The sequence below is a fragment of the Felis catus genome, chromosome C2 (assembly GCF_018350175.1).
Source record: "Felis catus isolate Fca126 chromosome C2, F.catus_Fca126_mat1.0, whole genome shotgun sequence".
NCBI classification, from domain to species: domain Eukaryota; kingdom Metazoa; phylum Chordata; class Mammalia; order Carnivora; family Felidae; genus Felis; species Felis catus.
This window is the reverse complement of record NC_058376.1, coordinates 34,974,785-34,996,019: the sequence shown is the minus strand read 5'-3', so window position 1 is coordinate 34,996,019 and position 21,235 is coordinate 34,974,785. Positions and strand designations below refer to the sequence as shown.

The following is a 21,235-nucleotide window of genomic DNA, read 5'->3' as shown; positions in this document are numbered from 1 at the left end:
TTCTTAAGTGATTTTCCCTAGAAGTTGATATTTTACAGCCTATTCTGGTAGCCATGAGAATGTAACTTTCCAACTTCCATCTATAGGAGTATAAATAACCCAAGAACCACAGCTGCTGAGTTCTGAAATCCATCACTGTATTTGTACTGAGGCAAATGTTTTCCATAGACTGCTCAGAGCAGTAACTAAGCATGATGGAAATACTGACACAGCCTCTTACCTGAGAGATTCTTCTGACAGCCAACTTTGTCTGAAGAAGTCCCCAACAGCTTTGCAGAACTGTCCTTCAGTGGCATGGCAGGCCACAAAATTTCCACTCACCTTCTTTTCTTCTTTTACTCAGTCATACTTGTAACCATGTAAGTTCAACCAATAATCTGATCTAGTTATATTTAGGGAATTTGGTGACTTCTCTAAGCATGTGAATGAAGGAAATATTATAGTATAATAATCATTTTAAACAAATTTGATGTGGGTCCCAATATAATGGCAAGAAAAGAAATTTAGGATTGATGACAAAGGCACATAAAATAAACATTTAATATAGCTAAGCCATCTAAACCAGGTAAGAAGTTTTATTCAGCATTAGTCTTAACAGAATGTGATAGAAGTTACTTAAGACTTTTTCCTTCTCACCCTCCACTCACTGCTGGAATTCTCCCATTTCTAGCTTATGTCCAAAACTCCACAATTAACACTCCCATTTTTGACAAAGTTTTCATGTCATATAATGCACATGCAGGGTGTTTTAAATTGAGATCACATTTTCTTTTTTTTTTAATTTTTTAAATGTTTTTCTTTATTTTTGAGACAGAGAGAGGCAGATCATGAGCAGGGGAGGGGCAGAGAGAGGGGGAGACACAGAATCTGAAGCAGGCTCCAGGCTCTGAGCTGTCAGCACAGAGGCCTACATGGGGCTCGAACTCACAGAGTGTGACATCATGGCCTGAGCTGAAGTCAGACGCTTAACTGATATGAGCCACCCATATATATGTATGTGTGTGTGTGTGTGTGTGTGTGTACATATATATGTACATATGTACATATATATGTATATATATCAATGATAAATATATATTAAATTAAATATAACATATTTTAGTAACTCTTAATAAGAAAATATAATGGGGGGGGCACCTGGGTGGCTCAGTCGGTTGGGCATCCAACTTCGTCTCAGGTTATGTTCTCACAGTTTGTGTTTCGAGCCCCGCGTCAGGCTCTGTGCTGATAGCTCAGAGCCTGGAGCCTGCTTCCAATTCTGTGTCTTCCAATTCTGTGTCTCCCTCTCTCTGGCTCACGCTCTGTCTCACTCTCTCTCTCAAAAATTAAACATTAAAAGAAAATTTTTTTAAATAAGAAAATATAATGGATAGAGCAGATGAGGATACTTGAGACCTAAATAATTGATTGTTCATTGAAGACAGGTAGCACTGACCAGTAGTGATTCTGACGAAATTATGTAGAAAAGTGAGGCTAAGGATACTGACAACTTAATTTAAAATTTTGTACAATGTTGACAGTCCTAATAATTTGTAACTACCACATCCATTAGGAACGGGTTGAGCAGCAAGTATAAGAAATCCCAACCAAGTGTAGCATAAACAAATTAGTTTTTTTTGTCTCACATAACCAAAAATATAGAGATAGCAGTCCAGTGTTGGCACAGTAGCCACTGGGGTATTGATATAGGTCCTTGCACCTTGTCTTGTTTACATGGCCCACTTTCATCCTTATGGTTGTCACCTCATAATCACAGTATGGCTGCTGTATCTTTAGCATCATGTCCACATTGTAAGCAGGAAGAAGGAAGGATCAAGAGGCCTTCCAGCCAGATCTATCTACTTTTATCAAGAAAAAAAAACTGACCCAACATAATTCCATTTACATTTCGTTAATCAGAATTGTGTCACACAGTCAATCCTAGCTAAAAAGTAGTAAAGAAAAAGGTGTTGTGTATCCACTCTAACCACATATATAATACTAAAAGTGTGCCAACTACTGTGGCCTACCCAGATACTTTTTTAATAAGAGCTTTAAAATAAATTTTATCAGGGCACCTGGGTGGCTCAGTGGGTTAAGTGACTGAATTCACTCAGATCGTGATCTCATAGGTTGTGAGTTCAAGTCCCATATTGGGCTCTGTGCTGACAGCTCAGAGCCTGGAGTCTGCTTCGGATTCTGTGTCTCTGTCTCTCTCTGTCCCTCCACTGTTTATCCTCTCCCTCTCTCTCTCTCTCTCTCTCTCTCTCTCTCTCTCTCTCTCTCAAAAAGAAATAAACATTAAAAAAAATTTAAGTTAAAAATAAAAAATAAATAAAATAAATTTTCTTTATGTAATGGACTAAGCAAAACAGCAGCTGCTATATTCTGTCTTTTCCTAGTCTGCACTTTATATTTTATTCTATTTTCTTAATATCTCATTCCTCCTCAGTCCAGTCATTCTTAGAAGTATTAGCTGAGCCTATAAAAAGCATGAAGAACTATTAAAGCAAAGATGATGTGTGACGTATCTTATACTTCACCTCCTATATGTATGCTAAACATAATTTCATTATTATATTTACACACAATATATTTCCTGAGTTGTGTTATCAGTTGTGTTCAGTGGGTAACTTCCCTTTGTCTTGTGTAAATAAGCCATATTCATTGTTTTGAGCCACTTTAATAATATCTCTCCTAAAGATAGTTAATAATATTACTTAGGAGTTCCCCAGCATTTTTCATTTTGGGAGGTTTTGGAAAGCTTTCTGTAATATCCAGAGGTCTCTTCCACTTTATTAGGAATTGCGCCAGGGTTTCTATTATATATTCAGTTACATCTGCTACTTCCACACATTTGGGATACCAGGAACACAGATGTTCTTGGCTCCCAGCCATCTCCAGCCTTGTTTCCTCTGCAAGTAAATTTTTCATTACACATTTATCAAAGCGTGTTACTTCCTGGTTGGTCCTCATCGTTAGAGCTAGATCAGCCATATCATAGTAATTTTCCTTTTAGCTCTTTCTCCTCTCCTCTAGTCTATCACAAGTGACCAAAGACCCTCAAATTTCACCTCAAAGAAGACTAGAGCTGAGCAGAGGCAACTTCAGTTCTAAAATGAAAGGATTCAATGGAAATGAAAGCAGTAGTTTCAGGAAATGTGAAGCCCAAAATACTAGGAAGAAGAAATGAAATAACTAATGCTGATATTCATTTTGGAACATCAAGAGATGTAATTGTCTTTAAATTGTCAGACTTAGGAGATAATTCAGTATTTCCAATACTTAAATCACCTGGAAATACTACAATTACTGATTCCAAGCCCTACCCTAGATATCCTAAATCCAAATTTCAAGGAGAAAATTAGAAATGTGTACTTTCAAATAATTTTTATGATCGGAATATTGAGAAACATAGTGGTATTTAAATATTTATTGGCAGCACAGAAGCGATTAAAAAAATACTCAATATTTCAGTCTTAAAAATGGAGTTATGATGACTACCTGGGATAATACACAGAGAAAATACAGAGAATGTAAACAAAGGAGAGTAGCTACTGTAGGTAGACAGTTTTTTACTTGGAGATAAGTCTTAAGATGTGTTTTTTTTTTTTTTGCTTATTTTTTTTCACATCATATCAAATGAAAGATTGACTGGAAACACAATAAGAGGGGTGAAAGAATTCTTCATAGAGTTTTCTTAGGAAGGAAAAGAAAACCCAAGGGAAAAGAATCAGAATGTCCTTACACTTGAGTGAGCAAACCCTGCTGATCAATAAGCTTGTTCCACAGAAGACTAAAACTTCCCTCCACAGGACGCCTCCCTGCAGGGGCAGGTAAATGGGGCTAAACACAATGGGTGGGGGTTTCTATGAAAGGACCAGAGGTGGGATACACAGGGAGTCAAACTCAGAGGAGGAAAATCTGTTCCTTTAATCCTTTTCAAAATACTTTTCAGTTGAAAGAAAACCAAAATCACAATATTCTGATCCTTCTCTCTCTCTTGAAATTAATAATATTATTTATTATGGTCAATGTGAGAATATCAGTCAGCCCCTTAAATTATTTAAATGAAACTATTCCACTTGATTTGGCACTAATGCTCAAATGGTTTTAAGAAGTAATAATAGCTATTGGGGGGATTTTAAATGCAGAGTTAGAAAATCTCTGCTGGTACCCTGCTTTCTATTAAACAGAGTTATAGAAGCCTGCTGTCCCCATTATAACTGTAACTCACCATGAGGCGCTGAGCCAGTAATATCAGCCCTGCTCCCTGTGGAAATCTGTAGAAAGAAAAAAAAAATTCAAATGTATTTTATATGACTTGGTTGATAGATACATACAGATCTTTCTGGACTCACAGATATAGATAATAGATAGATGATAGATAGATGATTGATTGATAGATAGATAGATAGATAGATAGACAGATAATACATTTTAGTTGTCAGTTTGACATTTGACAGCCCTGGTAAAGTATGCCTTTTACCTACAAACTCTCCAAATCTACTCTCAGCATCTCACAAAGAACAATAATTGTTTATTGATCTAAGTGTTAACAATGTATCGATGAGGTCTAGAAATAAGACTCAAGGGCAATCATTGCTCAGGACAGTAATCTTAAGGTACTTTTCTATTATCTATAATATGAAGTTAAATATATATATTTTTGAAATCTCATACGAATTTTTTTATGAACAGCTGTTTAAAAACATGGTAAAACTTAGCATGGGTGATCATAAACAAGTTGCCTAACCTCTTCATGCCTCTTTAAAAAAAATAAAAATATCTGTTTGAGAATTCTTAAAATTATAGATATGAAACCACCATGAAAATGCAAAGTGTGCTTATTACTTGTTAGGAAAAAAAGTAAAAGGTAGCTCCTGGAACCATTTTCTATCTATAGGACATATTCAATAAAATGTGTTTTCTGTATTTGAGTAAAGATGTTAATAAGAATCAGTTCAATTTTCTCATATCTAGGCCATAAAATATAACTACCAAATACATTACAGGCAAAAAGCTAGATAATATCATATGTTCATATATGATAAGTTTTACAAATAAGTAAGTAAATAAATAAATAAATAATCAATCCCTTTAAGTATGCTGATTGTTTGGTTTGCTATATATGTAGCAATATCATAAATCTATATTCTAATTAATATGGCTTTCCTAACATGCTTTCTTATACCCCTATTTCTGGTAGCAAGACACCGATCTTCTTTTTGTGAGTTGTCCTTCTCCCATCCAATACAGTAGGACAGTCAGTCACTACTACTGGTTGGAATACCTTTCCAACCTAATTGGAATACTTTCTCATAAGATATTTTATGAATTCTAGGGGGGAAATACCTTTTTTTTCTGGATTGGGGCTGCCACTAGCCACCTTTCCCATCATATGTAGAGAGATAATCTTTGGCAGGAGAAAATAAGGGCAACACATAGATGCAGAGGCAAGCCAGAAGAGAAAAAAGGGGGAGGGCGAAGAAGACAGAACAAGAAATAATTAGCAAACTGCTGGGGTTTCTGAGTCCAGTCATCCTTAAACACTTCCTGGTTTAAGCCAGTTTGAATTCAGTTTCTTTCTATAAGTGAAGTTTGGGTTAATCCACACATGTGCGTGCGCACACACACACACACACACACACACACACACACACACCCCAATCTATATCCACAGATCTGTAGACAAATATGTCTGGATAAATGCATACAAAACAGGTTTTTAACTTCTCAAGACAGAAATTCTCCACAGACCATTTCTTTGAGACTCCTTTTTCCCATTTATCCCCTCTTCCAAAGAAGATCTCTAGATAGATTGCAGTCTTATTCTGGGTTCCAACTGATTAAAAAAAAGAAAAAAAAAAAAAAAAACATCAGACTCAAAAATATCTTGAAGCAAAGGACAAAGCACCAACTTCTCAGAGGGTGGTTTCTCCAGCTCTACAACTGTTCCACTGAGAGCCAAACTAGAGAATGGTATCTCCCTTGAAACAAATTACCAAAGAAATGGAAAAGAAGACAAAAGAAAGAGAAGGCATTGAGAAAGAGATGATTGTCAGCTAAGGAGACATCTCATTGAAGATGTCCCTGGATTTCTTTTTATTTTTTTTGATCACCTCTCCACAGGTCAGGGGACAGAAAAGACCAAAGCAGTGTGAGCCAAACACCCAAGCAAAGGAAGAGGTAAGGCTAACAGGATGATTAAGTTCCTGAAGTCCTAAGACATTTCTATGATTACATCAAAATTAAAATCAAAGTCATATGAAATACCCTTCAGATCTATGTCATAATCCCATTCGGGTGCCTGACAAACCTTGAGAAGCCAAAGTGACAATTACTGATTTACCTTTCTGTGCTGAAAATGGAAGTTGAAAGCTAAGTGGCAACATAAAGCTAAGTACCTCTGAGACTGAGTTTCAAGTCTGGACTAGACAGAAATGACAGAAAATCATTAAGAACAGAAGGCATAAAAAGGTCAGAAATAAATTGTTATCAAGCCCTATTTAGCCATTTTATCAGTCAGAATTTTCTTTTAGCTCTCAAGAATGTGGTAGTATTTTCTTATCTCTGGAGATGAATATGATATTATGAGGATTGTTACATACACACTGATATTCAGATTCTGAAAAGGTTCTGTGCAAAAAGACTGTTTGCAACAAAATGGACTTTCAAATAGTTTTTTAAAAATACGTAATTGTCTTGTCTCCATCTGTCTGGAATGTTACTTAGTGTTCAGGTACTGTGAAGTTTATCCTTCATGGAGCAGAAAGCCAGCAAGGTCTTCATGTGCTTAGATTTCAGTGCAGTTCTAGGTGAAATAGATTAGCCCCAAGTCAGTCCCACAATTAGCAAATCTCACCCCCTCTTTCCCCCTTTTCCTTCTCTTTCCATCCATTTGGCCAAGAGTGATGATTTGCCATTTCGGAATCAAGAAATCAGGGAAAACTAATGCAGATTATCTCAGAAACAAAATTTTATCTTCAGCTAAATGAGCATGTTAGTGAATCACAATTTCTATACTCTGCACTTAAATTGTAAAAGTGGAAAATGATGGGTTAAGGGATTGAGTACAGGAGAGGAAAGAGCCTTAATCATTTTAGCAATTAGTATGTAATGTCCTAAAGTGATCCACTAATCACTCCACAGCTGGTACACTGATAAAACACAGGGTACAAAAGCATTCCTCAAATGTCACAGTCCAAAGGGATCAACACTTTGAGGAATATGGGAAAAACACAGGGAAGAGGAGAACCTGTAGACCTGCTGTCTGAAACATACAGTAGCCTTGAGTTAACTAATTAAGCAACCTATGGCTTAGTTCATTTTGAATGATATTACATCTTAATGAAAGCAAATTAAGAGTTTCACTATCCTTTTTTAAATTAAAGTTTATTTATTTATTTTGAAAGAAACAGAGACAGAGCAAGTGGGGGAGAGGCAGAGAGAGAGAGGGAGAGAGGGAGAATCTCAAGTAGGCTTCCCACTGTCAGCACAGAGCCCCATGGAGGGTTCGAACCCACAAAGCCATGAGATCATGACCTAAGCCGAAACCGAGTCAGCCGCTTAACCAACTGAGCCACCCAGTCACCCCAAGAGTTTCACTATCTTTAAACAGGATAATATATTTACCAAGAGGAGAGCTTACACTAAATCTTCAAAGGCCTTTTCAAGAATCATTTTAGGTCACGAACAATATTATTTTTCTGGATTTACTTTATCAAAATCTGTATATACTACTTAAATAAACAGTTCCATCTGCAGGTTTTTCATAATCACATGTCCTAATACTTAAGATATCATATCTATGAACCACAAATAAAATAATTTAAAAAGGAAGGAAAGGAGAGGGGAGGAGAGAAGAGGAGAGGAGAGGAGAGGAGAGGAGAGGAGAGGAGAGGAGAGGAGAGGAGGAAGGAAGGAAGGAAAGAAGGAAGGAAGGAAGGAAAGAAGGAAGGAAGGAAGGAAGGAAGGAAGGAAGGAAGGAAGGAAGGAAGGAAGGAAGGAAGGAAGGAGAAAGAAAGAAAGAAAGAAAGAAAGAAAGAAAGAAAGAAAGAAAGAAAGAAAGAAAGAAAGAAAGAAGGAAAGAAAGAAGGAAAGAAAGAAAGAAAAAGGGAAAGGAAGAAAGGAAGGAAAGAAACCACCTGAAAATAACATTCAAGAATTACACTGGAGTTTTTGCTTCATATAACACAAAACATAATGTGCTGCTCAAAGGTAAGAGCTTTTCTTTCAGGAGAAGCTAGTAATTTGAACCCACCCACGGGTTGTTGATGATAATGGTGACTTAAATAGTTATATACCTTTAATTATCTCATGTTTTATTCCTCAGATTCCCACATGAGGATATTTTTTGCTTTGTTATGAATTTGTATGCTAACCTCGCTGCTAGCTTCAACACATTCCTAAAACTACCTGTCTTTCCACCCTACTATATAGTGTAATCAAAAAGAAAAATGTTGGCTGGGCAATAGCTATTTGGTTCAGATGCTGCTTTCCTTTAAATTTAGTAAGAAGGTCTTGGGCCATTTCAGTTTGCTTCATTATCAGAATTGGTATCCATTTACCTATGATTTGTTCTTGACAGTGATCAAATTCAGAGGTACTGCACTGGGTGTACGGTAAGCTGACAATTGTCAAGGCTGTTCCTATGGCCATTGGTGTCTCCTTTTACACTCCCCAGCTGTAGATTGTAAAACCGATTGAAATTATCTAGAAGCCCTGAGGTTATAATGATGTTCATTTATGGAGAGCCTTTATTCAACAACTCAAAGTACTGTGTAGGAAGCCACCGTGACAAAAGCTCCCTTACCAAATCCTAAAGAGTTGTATATATGCATGGTTAAATTCAGGCAGAAAATATGTAAGTAATTAATCAATGTGAAGAAATATAGAATGACATTGATTATACCTTCATTTTCAACCCATGGCAGACTATTGTTTTATCTTAAATCAGGTTTATTTTAAAAAATGATTAACATATGTGTGTTTACCCACACAGTTTGCCTAACAGGGCTAAGACCAATTCATGGATGAGCATATTCTTATAGTTCAATTAACCCACCATTCATGCACAAAAGTTAATAGATTCCTATAAAACTTCAACTACTTTATTCCTCCTGTCATCTGAATAAATATTGTGAGTCATTTCTGGAGAGAGGTATTGCTTTCTCCTTTCTTTTTCTGTTTTGGCTGGGGTTGTGCTGCCTGCCTGTGTGCCCCTGTCACTGAAAGGAAAAGAGATACTCACTCTTTTATAAATAAGAACACAGAGTCTTTCTCTTTATATTAGATTATTTTCCAGCTAAATGGATTATTTTGGCCGGGCTAAGTTTAGTAAGAACCAGAATAGCACTAAGTTCATTGATCTTCCGTTACTTTAAAGAAGGAGGGAACAGAAATTCAGAAATGAAGGAGGCAGTTCTCCATTCCATGCATAGAGATTGCAAGAATTGGAGGTGAAGAGGACGCAGCTGCATTTCTTAACTTTTGAATGAAAAGCAATTATGCCAAGAGCCTTCATTTTAGATTGTCAGCATGGGCCTATGTCATACCCATCCTGACACTCCCAAACTGGAGATTTTAAAGGCCTCCTGCCTTTGTCATTGAGACACCTGTCACCAACTACACTGAATCAGCATCTCTAGATGCTGGGAAATACATATTCAACATGAATCTATGTAAGAAGCAACAGTAGGGAGGCTGGAATTCTTCAGAATTCTTAAAGAAAAAAAATGAAAGGAAAAAAAGAAGCTGAAGTTGTAAGGAAATTTTCCACTCCATAAAGCACACTTCTGATTTCATTTTCACTTGTTTGCAATTAAAATAACTTAACCCCAATGTCAAGTTAACAAAGTAAATTTCTATGAAAAATTTTAAAATATATTAACTACAAATATCAGTGGAAGACAGTCTTGGGGGAAATATGGTTTTCTACATGAGATTTGCAAAATATAAAGCTGTTTGAGCATATTATTACAATAAATAGTTCTAAAGTATTTATTTTTGTTTTAAGATATTATAATAATTAATATGAATGAAATAATTTATCAGTCACAAACTCTGTTCTAGGAAGCCCAGTAAAAGAAAAAAAAACAACTGTATCTTTAGAGTACTGGAAAAATTTTGGTACTCTCTACATGTTAAATCTCATTTTCAAATACATTTATTATTCATTCTTACCCTCTTCATCCTTGCCCTCCTGCTTAGGATCACATCTATGAGTCAATTGCAAAGCAGTGCTCATTTCCCGCTTGCTCAAGTATATCAAGATATTCAATTTATGATTTCTGAATTCAAAAGAGAGACATCCCCCGGAATTCCAAGTGACACTCAGAAGAACTCAAAATTTTATAGTTCACCAGCTTAGATATCTTTCTGAAGAAAGGCTAAATGATTTCTTTATACCTTATTAGCTATTTGATGGCACATTTACACGAATGTATTCAATGTAAAAAAAATAGTAATTTTATCTAACCAATGGGGTAACAAAATCAAAATGTATCATTTAATATTAACCTTTTCAAGAAGCACTAAATCAAATCTCCTAAAACATATGATTTTCTGCATTATTAAAATTAGAAATATGGCAGTATATTTCTCCAATTGTAGCCTATTTTATCTTGACAAATCATAACCAGCCAAAATAATTTAAAAAATAATTTTCTAGAATATTTAAGGAAGGCACTCAAAGGATGCATATTTCCAAAGTAAGTCTAATAACTCTTCATATCTAGTGACAATAACATTATAGTATTAAATCAGGACTTCAGATAAACTCAAAGGAAATGCAGAGAACTTGGAATCCACGTATTTACATAACAAACCCAAGAGGGGAAAAATTAGGGGTAAAAAAAACTGAGAGAAGTACTTGCCAATATGTCTTAACATTAAAACTAATAATATCTTATCATGTAGAATTCAATTTTCATCCATTTTCTTCTGGATATAACAACAGTCTATTTATTAATTGACTAAAACACCTATTGGCTCTCATTTGTTTTACTTTTCAACAGAATCTATTTAACTGAAGACATTAATTAGCTTAATGTCCAGTCACCAACCCATAACATCTTAGACTTAATACTCTCTGATATTTAACATTTAGCTTTGCATTTCTTTCTGATGAAGGCTTTGAAGCCAGAACTTTCGAGAAAGTACTGAAATTAGCCAAATCAGATATTATTTTTCCTTTGTCTGTCTTATCCTAGTAGGTAAAAGCACAGGATAGAACATCTGTGCCTCCTTCTCAGGGCCATACTAAAGACTTTCCAAATACTATCTTTAGTTGTATTTAACGAACAGCCCATGACTTACCAAACAATGTACTGACTGAATTAACAATTAAAACTTCAGCTCTTCCGGTTTAGATAGTTAATGAATTAGAAGTCAAGAAATTACCATGCTAGGTGTGGATAGATAACACAGCATAAGGCTTTGCAAAGAATCCTGTGAGGTAAGCATTACAAGCTTATTATCTAGATAATGAAATTGTAGATCACAAAATCTTCAGTAAATACTCAGCACTGACATGATTAAAACCCACAACAGTCAAAAACCCAATTTTTCCACCACATGAGTCATCATATTTGCTCAATTTTTACATTTATTGTGTTGATATTGAAACAATCTTCTGCTCTTCTACACTGAAAATAGCATCATAATATAAAATTATCGTTAAAAGAATTTAGGGCACCTAGGTGGCTCAGTCAGTTAAGCATCCAACTCCTGGTTTCAGCTCAGGTCATTATCTCATGGCTTTGTGGATTCGAGTCCCACATAGGGCTCTGAGCTGGCAGTGCGGGACCTGTTTGGGATTCTCTCTCTCTCTCTCTCTCTCTCTCTCTCTCTCTCGGCCCCTCACTTACTAGTGCTGTCTCCGTGTCTCTCAAAATAAATAAATAAACTTTAAAAACATAATAAAAAATAAAAGAATTTATATCTTTATTTTTAGCATGTGATAGGCAAAATAATTCCCACCCCCAAAGATGTTCACATCCTAATCTCTAAAATCTGTGAATTATTACCTTATATGGTGAGAGAAACTTTGCCTCTGCAGATGTGATGACATTAAGGGCCTTGAGATTAGAAGAGTATTCTGGATTGTTCAGGTGGGCTCAATGTGCTTATAAGCTTCCTTATAAGAATGAAACATGAATGTCAGAGCAAGAGAGAGACTCAGAAATGCTACACTGCTGGTTTTGAAAATAGAGGAATGGGGTCATGAGCCAAAGAATGTAGCTGGCCACTAGAAACTGGAGAAAGCAAGGAACCAGATTCTTTCCTAGAATTCCTTCCTAGAGCCACCAGAAGGAATACAGCTCTGCTGATACTTGGATTTTGAACTTCTGACTTCCAGAACTGTCAGATAATAAATTCTTGTTGTCTTCAATAACTATGTTTTGGTAAATTGTTACAACAGTAATAGGAACTACGAATGGTATAGGGCTATTTATAGGACCACCTTCCTGTGGTCTTGGCAGTGCTGAAGCCACCAGAAACTTATGAGCATCGTAATTGGCATCAAAATTCACATTATGAATATAGGGAGAACCTAAGTTTTCTAGTTTGGCTCTCCATGCAGTATTTGACTCTCCACTCCACTCTATACCACAGAGGCCATTTTGTGCTTTATTGTAATACCTTCCCCAGCACATAATACAAGTTGGAATTAACAGTGTGTCAATTATTTAATAAAAGCTTCATCTCTGTGTCAAAAGAGACCAATCATTTCAGTTTTAACTGCTTGGCTTCAGATTGGAGCAACTTTCTCCTTTCTTGCTTTGGAAAGGTCATCATAATTCTATATTAAAATCTTAAAGATCACAAAGCATTTAAAACACTTCCTTGAAAATTTTGAAAACTCCCCAAGACCAGTTAGGTCAATAAAGAATTATCATTTAATATTTGTTAAGCACACACAGTCTGGGAAATATCTTATCAGAAACAATTCACATCAGACAAACAATTCATACAAACAATATCATATCGAACAAATAATTCATATCAGACAATTTATATCAGACAAACAAATCATATCAGACAAAGAGACAAACACTAAACAATTTGAAACACTTCTTTTAAAGAAAATAATCCTCACCTATAAGTCCTGGGAAGATATAATTCTAATTGATCACACGTAATGAACCTGCAACTTGATTACAACCAACAAGCCATGATTAAAAAAAAAAAAAAAAAAAAAAAGGCCACACTAATCTCTGGTCCTGGTTAAAATGTTGAGGTCTATGATTACACTACAAGAGTCAAAGAACTGAATTATTCTCTGATCCTTTTGAAAGAAAGATCAATGTATTGTGATATATACTTCAGTAAGAGCCTTGCAAATTTTATGAAAATAGTTTTCTCATCCTCTGTAATTGTGAATAATCTCTGAATTATTTTGAACAACACACTGTCCTACATGTAATAGAAGATGTAATAATCAATAAGGCCCTTCTTTCAAGGATATCACTACCTGCTAGAAGACAGGAAAATGTATATGTATGTATATCCTTCTATTCTTTCACAGTGCTTCACAGAACATTGCCTTATTTGAATAAGGTTCTTAATACATGACTAATTTTGTAATTATAAAACAAGGCAGATTTTGGTAAATATTTAGTTAGAGGTACAAGCAAAATGCAATATACTAAAAGTTTCCTAATATCTGAAGTATAACTAACTTGTATAATTGGCATTTACTAAATTATAAAACCAAGCTTGGCATTATATAAGTTGCCTAAGGTCAAAAACCTTTTAAAGTCAAAACAAAAGCAAAGAAATTTTTAAAATTTAATGAACTTTTGGCTTGACTTTAAAGGAACCCCCACATCGATGTGGTGACAGGAATTTGCAACCCCACCCTTTCATATCAGAAGAGAATCTAAATCCCAGGAATTAATTTGAGACTCATGCCATTCCCCATCCAACAGAGAAAGCAACCATTAAAAGCTACTGTGGTTCTTTGTGTTGATGCCAGACCCCAAGTGCTCCATTGTACAAGACTGCAGACCCACTGGCAGTGCACAGCTTTGCTAATAGAAGAAATATTCTTTCCTCAATATAGGTTTAGATGATGCTGTATTTAAAAGGAAAAAAAAAGTTTGTAATTCTAAGATTAGTTTTCTTAACAGTTTGTCTAACAGTGAGAACAATGGTGTGAAGGGGGAAAGGAAACATAAAGTTGAAAGATTTACTTTAACCTTCTTCCCTGAGACTGTGACCTAGGAGACTAGGAAGTTGCAAACATACATGCTCACTTAACCAAAGCTGGGAGCCCTGTTAAATCTGTAGGACTCAGGAACAGTATAAGCATTATAGGCTCAAAATCTTAGGAAAGTTAGCATTTTCAGAGAGAAATAAGATCAAATTTCAGATGGAGAAACTTGAAAGGGTAAATAAAGAATATAACAAACTAGAGATCTAGAAAGGAGGGCATGGCAGTCTCCCTTCTTATTAAGATGTATTTGTAGGGGCGCCTGGGTGGCGCAGTCGGTTAAGCATCCGACTTCAGCCAGGTCACGATCTCGCGGTCCGTGAGTTTGAGTCCCGCGTCAGGCTCTGGGCTGATGGCTCGGAGCCTGGAGCCTGTTTCCGATTCTGTGTCTCCCTCTCTCTCTGCCCCTCCCCCGTTCATGCTCTGTCTCTCTCTGTCCCAAAAATAAATAAACGTTGAAAAAAAAATTAAAAAAAAAAAAAGATGTATTTGTAAAGATGTATTTGAACTGGATACCAGGTTCAAAGGGAAGCCCCAATTAACTAGAACTTAAGTTTTTTTCTCTCCTATGTTATAATTTCCTTATGAAACTTCCCTGACTACATATACCTGCAGTTTGGTACATTAGTCTTCTGGAGGCTGAATGACAGGGTGAAAAAAATATAAAAGATCTGATCTATCCATTTGCTTCAAGACCCAATCAAGAAGAGCCATTAGTTCACTAAGTGGACTATAGCTTACAAGTACAAGAGATAATCAACAGCATCAAAAAGCAGTCCCAAAGAGCATCAGTGGAGAGACCCATAATCACAGAGGAATATTTTGCATAAGACATATTATGAGATATCTAAGATTAAAATTCTAAATACCTAGCAGATTAAGAGAAGCAACACTGAGAAGGAAACCTTTGGTTTATATACATTCAATATCAACATTTTGAAATAGTAACCCACAGGAGTTTTTTTTTTTTTTCTTAGAAATGCCTTTTACTATGATCCTTCTGTAGTTAAAATTGGACTTTTTTTTTTAGGGACACCTGAGTGGCTCCATTGGTTAAGCGTCTGATTCTAGATTCCAGTACAGGTCGACCTTATAGGAGAGCCAAACTAGAAATACAAAGTGTTGAATCCTAAATTTTTGACTGTCAAAATGGAGATAATCATTTTAAAAGCCTAAAATTTTTATTTCAACATCCAGTTTTCTTATTGAAAGAATTTTTTTTGAGTTCTGAGTGGCTCAAAGATTAAAATGTGCATCATAAGGAAGAAATATGAATATTAATATGATTTCATTTTCTTACCTAAAAGTATATAAAGTTCAAATGGACTGGAGAAGAGTGTTGAGGTGAAGAAAGCAATGGTAATGCTTGTCTTATTTTTTTAATTAAATTTAGTTTTTTAAATTCAAATTAGTTAACGTACAGTGTAGTAGTGGTTTCAGGGGTAGAACCCGGGATTCATCACTTAGTATAACACCAAGTGCTCATTCCAACAAGTGCCCTTCTTAAGGCCCATCACCCATTTATCCCGTTCCCCCACCCACCTTCCCTCTAACAACTCCCAGTCTGTTCTCTGTATTTAAGAGTCTCTTATGATTTGCCTCCTTCTGTTTTTATCTTATTTTCCTTTCCTTCCCCTAAGTTCATCTGTTGTGTTTCTTAAATTTCCACATATGAGTGAAATCACATGATAAGGAATGATTGCCTTTAATGGATCTTGACATATCTCACCTGTAAACCAAGCCAATAAAGTAGGAAAATTAATTCTTGTGTGTTTTCAATGATCTTGTGCTTTTATCATATTGTTAAAGTTAAAATGTCTTTTTGACTTCAGTTGACAATTTCTTGTTTCTTTGGTAATAGCATCCTCTTGATTAAGTTTTGCTTTTATCTTGTGATCAGTTTTCTGGATAGCCCATTCAGTGATCAAACAAATCTTAAAGTAAGGTATCTGAAGGACTAAGGGAAAGCAATTACTATTTTTTATAATAATGTCTGTACTAACACATGAACACAGATTTATTGATGCTTATTTTTTACACACTAATGAGGCTATGGTAAAAACGTTGCAACTCAAAGGGGGTTATAAATTATCAAGTTTCTCCCTTTCTTTAGTGCTTGTATTTCTTTTAAGAGCAATAATTTTCATTTCTCAAATTTTGGGAAATGCTGAAAGAAGCAGAGCTGACCACTCTTTCTTCTAAATCACTGTACTTCTTAAGAGGTAGTCAGAAAACAAAGCTGAAACTGGCTTAAACAACAAAATTAGATACATTTGTTCGGGGAGCCTCAGAAGTGACTTAATTCCACAGCAGGATGATCTTATCAAGAACCAGTTTCTTTCCGTATCATGGATTTGCCTCCTTGAATTGCTGCTTCCCCCTAAGGTTGACTTATCCAGCTCAAAATGGTTACTATGAACTCCCAAGCCTACCTGCTTCTTAATCTAAGCCCACAGAAACGAACAGTTACTTTTAGAAATTCTCTTGAAGACATAGTTTATGTCCTAGAAATCTTTCAGCAAATTGCTGCTCGTGTCTCATTAACCCATAGTGAATCATATACCTTCTCCTGAATCTATGCCTAAGGGATAGTTTTATACTAATGGACTTAGGTTTGAGCTACTTGACCTAACTCTAGATCAAGAGATAAAGCCAATTTTCCTTTAAAAAATCTTAGGCTTTTCGGAAGCTGTATAGGGAATTACCTAGAGACAAAAGAATAGATTTGGGGAAAGAACCACAATGTCCATTATACATACGCACCTTTGGTTCCCATCTTGTATGTGGTTATGTTTTAAAAGCTTTGTCCCCTACCCCACTCCTCTCCATTTCAGTCAGAGTGAAAACTCAAGTTAATAAAATTGGTAAGTAAAAACATAACATTTTTGGCATCCAAGAGATTTTTAATAGTGTAAATAAGATAAAGTATGAGTATTACAATGAAATGTAAATGAGAGTTAACCATTATTTTTAAAAAGCTTTTCAAGACTAAACCTAAATCTAGGGAGTTTTAGAGTTTTGCTTATAGGCTTTGTTTGCCATCCTCCTCAGATAAAAAAGAAATATGTTCTGGAAATTTGCAGAAATTAGGAAGTTAAAATAAACGTCATCCTAGAGAGCATTAAATTATCCATATTGTGATGTCCGAGAAAATGAATAGTTTAGAACTTTCTATTTATAAAAATGATTCTATTCCTATTAAGATGATTAGACATGTCAGGATATAATCTAGCTGAAGATAGCCTGTATTATCTGGACTATAGTGTTAGCATTCAAGATTGAAGTTATTTGGACAAGTTATTATAAATTTTGGAATAATAGTTATTGGGCTATGCTGATAGATATGATAGATATGATGGGATAAAGGAGAAGAAAAAGAATCAAGGTTGTATCAAGATTTTTTCTTGGATGTTTATGGTATCAAATAGCTGATCTGAGGAATATAGAGTGGAGGGGAAATTGATCAAGAACTCTACCTTGGGGATGCCTTGGGGGGGGCGCTGGGTGGCTCAGTCAATAAAGCGTCTGACTCTTGATTTCAGCTCAGGTCATGATTTCATGGATTCATGGGACCCAGCTCCATGTTAGCTCTGCTCTGAAAACACAGAGCCTGGTTGCAATTCTCTCTCCTCTCTTGCCTCTCTGTCTGTCTCTCTTTTTCCTCTCAAAATAAATAAACTTAAAACAACAACAACAACAACTCTGTCTTGAACAAACTGTTTAAGATGATTAAGAGTGGAGATATTGAGGGGAACCTGGGTGGCGCAGTTAGTCATTATCTCCTGGTTTGTGAGTTCGAGCCCCATGTCAGGCTTTGCATTGACAGCGTGGAGCCTGCTTTGGATCTCTGCCTCCCCTTCTCTCTGCCCCTCCCCTGTTCATACTTGCTCTCTCTCTCCAAAATATATAAACATTTTTTTTTAAATGTGGAGATATTGAGATGATGATGGTTATACAAGAAGTCTGGAGGGAACGGGGGTAGAGACATATTTGAAAATCACCTATATAGAGATTATATTTTTAGCTCTAGGAATAGATTACTTAATAAGAGCTCAGAAATGATCCCTGAATCACTCTGTAATTTGAAAATTTGGAATAGTTCTTAAAAAGTTTGAAGTAGGCCATGATTGAAGTAAAAATAAAGCCACTAGTGTTTATGTCTCAGATCCCAAATAAAGAAATGTATAGAAGGGAGGGTGAACACTATTGAGTTCTGCTGAGGTCAAGATAAGGACATATAAGTGAGCACTAGATTTGGCAACTGGTAACCACAACAAGAACAATTTTAGTGTAGAAGAAGTAATAAAGCTTGGAAGGTTGAAAAAAAATAAAAAGTAAGTTCAAAAACATATAGACAATTATTTTGAGAAGTTTTGAAATGAAAAGGAGCAAAGAAAATATATAGTAGTAGGCACAGAAGGTGGAATCAAACAGAGTTTTTGGTAAGGTGACAGATAATGTATTATGGGATATATGTAGGCTGAGGAGAATTATCCAGTAAAGAGGAGAAAATCAATGCTACGTGAGATAGATGATATATTTGTAGAATGGAAGTTATTGAGAAGACAATAGTCTTAAGAGTGTTAGGATCCTTTTATTGGAAAACCACATAACTTACCACATGGTTAGTTGAAAATAATTGGGTTGCATTAATCCTATATTAAATCATGATTCCTGAAATATCTGATTTTAACAATTACATTTTTATATTTGAGGTGATGTTACGCTTTGTTTCCTCTTGCCTATAACTGATATGAAGGATTGGAAGCCAAGAACAGAGGGGCATCAAATACCTAACATTCTAAACTGAAGCACAAAAAATTCAAAGCCAAACACCCTGCTTGTAGCCAAATTCACTATGCAACCCTCACCACTAACCTCCACTGCCCTATCCCCCGCCCCATCCACCCCATTAAAGTGAATACTAGGGAAAGTGGGAGGTGAATCTCCTTAGTTTTGAAATTTTATCCTAGGAAGAGAGTGCTATGGCTTACTCTGCTTACAAGGGGGAGGCCTACAAACAAAAGTACTCTCTATCTTCCCATTAATAGGGTAACATATCCCTGTGTTGGCCCAGGAATATCCTGGTTTATGCTTCTAGACCCTTCTATTGTCAAAAGCAATTTGGTATAGACAATGAAATGTATGGTCATCCTACCCAATAGCCAAGTAAGGAGTAACACTTTCCAGATGGGAGATTGGCATTGCATTTCCTGGAAGGAAGTCAGTTTATGCGATGAACTCACTAGTCTTTTTCTGGGGCCTATATGAACAGTCAAAATAATAATAATAATAATAATAATAATAATAATAATAATATAAATAGTCTAGAAAAGACAATGTGAAGAGATAGGAACAATAGAAGAGCCTGCATATCCATGGAGAATGCAGCAGATTTCTATGAGTCAAGTAGAAATTAGAAAAGGTAGTCAGGTTTGAGTTATCTTCCTGGTCCCCCACCAGTGAAAGCTGAACACAGAATGTAGAAGGGCTGTGAGGTAAGAACAGGGCTAAAGCCTTTGGAGGTGGAAGGAAGACAGGAAAAGCAGTTAGAGGAACTACAGCCAGTGAATTTCCTGCCTCTGGGATTGTGACATGGGAAGGAATATCTCATAGCTCCCAAAGAATCATAGTTGTGCCTGGAAAAGCAGCCTATGATGCCTGTCAGAGGACATCCACACCTGACCATTCCTATGTTTACAAGTATTTACAGCAGGGAAAATGTACCAGTGAGGTTAAAAGATTATTGCCTATTTCTGCAATGCCTCCTCCCACCTGTCAATGGGGTAATCAAATCCAGAAATAAGAGTGCAAGGGCAAAGCCCTGGAAATGAAAACACTCCTTGGTCAGTATAGGGAGGAGAGAAGATGATGAAATTGAAGTTTTAGATTGAACAAGACTTTTTAATAATAGAAAGTGACGGGAAAGTGATGAGATTTCCCAAGATGTCATTATGGGTTGGAAAAAGGATAATCAGTGAAGCATTGTTGAAGCAATGATTGGAGAAAATTAAATTATCTTGGGTTTGTATATCCTCAACTTTAGTTTGTCCGGTAAACTTATTTGATTAAAAACTTACTTGTTCTCCCACCCCACCCCATTAATCATGTCATTATTACAAAGTTACGTTTGGGGTTTTAGGGATTTGAGGTGTGTGTGTGTGTGTGTGTGTGTGTGTGTGTGTGTGTGTGTGTGTGATTTGTTTCACAAGGTTGTTTTTTTAATTGTGGTTTATTTTACTCATGAGATTAAAGAGTGGCTTGTGATGAATTCTGAGCTCTAAATACAGAACTTCCTTCCCTTTCTAAAATATAGCATTTTCAATCACCAAAAGCAATAATATCTAACCCAGAAGGTAAAAAACATAAAAAGCTGATACATTAGGAACCTGCTTTCCCATCTTGCCCTGCAGTGCACTAAATAAATGCAGAGGTTTTGACTGTTATCCATTTTAATTCTCAGCTACAGAAGGGCAAGTCAAGTAGGTAACTAGCCTCTATAGATCTCTCCAAGAAAAACTGAAATGATCAACTTCAGGCAGCTAATCTAGCACTGGATCAAAACCCCTCAGGGAAATATTTATGTTTTACTAGTTTACTCAGAGAAACAGCTCTAGGGATCTGCAGATATCCTCTGTGATTTTGACTGAAGGAAACACTGATGCCAGAGCTGAAGCTTGTGATTTAATCATAGAAGCAATTCAGCCTTTAGCAATCCTATCTCCTAAGAAATCAATAGCTACACTTTCAGTTCTATTAAAGGATTTTTTTTAACTTCTCCACCTGACCAAGATATTAATTTGTATATGTTCTATTGTCTGCCTTTCTGGTTGGTATTTTGAAATGTTGAAAGACTAACTCAATGATTCAGTTTGAAATACGTTCCCCAAAAGATCATCATTATTTTAATTATTTATTGATTCAAACACCATTTTCCAAACACTACAGTGCTTTAAAGAATTATCTCCAACATCCAAAGATAACATTTCACATCAGTCTTCCAAACATGTAGTCTTCCAGTCAGTTGAAGGTGGCACA

At 35.8% G+C, this 21,235-nt stretch overlaps 1 long non-coding RNA gene across 3 annotated transcripts in view; it reads right to left on the bottom strand.

Annotated features, from left to right (window-relative positions):
* The window catches only part of LOC102901880, a 222,595-nt gene that overhangs the window by 37,645 nt on the left and 163,715 nt on the right, over positions 1 to 21,235 (bottom strand). For 2 of the 3 annotated variants that reach the window (XR_006584933.1, XR_006584934.1), the window contains exon 8: positions 4,217 to 4,262. This is a non-coding gene — a long non-coding RNA (uncharacterized LOC102901880). Of the gene's footprint in view, positions 1 to 2,250; positions 4,263 to 21,235 lie in introns of those variants that run through there. The other variant, XR_006584932.1, reaches the window with a different exon arrangement.